We start from the raw sequence: 1,141 nt of genomic DNA, 5'->3' as shown, positions 1-1,141 counted from the left end.
GTATGTATGTATGTATGTATGTATAATCGGTATGATGAAGGATATTGTGTAAGAGACACACGGAGACAGACAGTTCGAATGGCAGAGATACAAACTGAGAGAAAGAAATGCGTACATACGAAAATAGCAGAAATAGAGATAATGAAATAGTACGCTCCCTCTAAGATTTATATATACGTATGTATGTATTATGTGTGTGGGCGCGTGCGCGCGGATGCATGCATGTGTATGTGTGTGTGTATATATATGCGGATGCATGTGAGTGGGTATTTATATATGAGGACGCATGCGTGTGTGTGTGTGTATGTGTGTGTGTACGTACACCATACCAACCGCTACCTCCACATTCACCATCATTTGCACCATTACACCAACTACAATAATAGCTAAAATAATTTTTCTTCTTGAAATCAGACATAATTCATATGACCTGATCTAAAATCATTGATTAGTTTTTTTTTTCTCCTATAATATCTCGTTCGTTAGATGTGATTCTAAACCAAAACAAAACACAAAAAAGCTTTGTAGGTGAAGCAAAAATAATTACCTTTTCTCTTATCCACCCGACAAAACCGGTGATTAACGAACGACATGCTAATTAGGTATGAAGCCCATCCCCAAAGTCTTTTATGAGATAGAAATGAATGGAATGGTGGTATGGGACCATAATATGGTGTAGAGTTTAGGAGCAGTGTGGTGTATGATAGAGATGGATTCCTTATGAGGTGAAAGGTTAAAATAAAACGCTACAAATCTCTATTTTAGTCTGGTGTGAAATTTGGTCTTGAGTTCAATTCCACTGCTCAGCACATTTGGTGTCTTCTACTCTTAGCCCCGGGCCGATCATAGCATTGTGAATGAATTTGGTAGACAGAAACTAAAAGAAGCCTGTTGTGTGTGTGTGTGTGTGTGTGTCATACTTAAAGCATACACATCCTTGAAAGCCTGATAAACTGCGTTATTTGTCCTGAGAAAGCATCTCCTTACCATGCACGGACAAGATGCCGAATGCACTTTCGCCGAAGGACAAGAAGCTGAAGCCAAGAAGCCGAACGGAGACAATAATGAAGAACAAAACGTTCCTACCTACATAGTGTAATAATCATTTTAATCTGTCAAATGGTCATATTGTAGGAATAAA

The 1,141-nt window shown here is 38.4% G+C and overlaps 1 protein-coding gene across 1 annotated transcript in view; it reads left to right on the top strand.

Annotated features, from left to right (window-relative positions):
* Positions 1 to 1,141, top strand: part of LOC106874627 (somatomedin-B and thrombospondin type-1 domain-containing protein) — a 76,207-nt gene that overhangs the window by 33,964 nt on the left and 41,102 nt on the right. The gene's annotated exons all lie outside the window — the stretch shown is intronic.

This window comes from Octopus bimaculoides, chromosome 6 (genome assembly GCF_001194135.2).
Source record: "Octopus bimaculoides isolate UCB-OBI-ISO-001 chromosome 6, ASM119413v2, whole genome shotgun sequence".
Lineage (NCBI taxonomy): Eukaryota > Metazoa > Mollusca > Cephalopoda > Octopoda > Octopodidae > Octopus > Octopus bimaculoides.
Note: the sequence above shows the minus strand (reverse complement) of the source record. Positions and strands in the feature narration are given on the sequence as shown.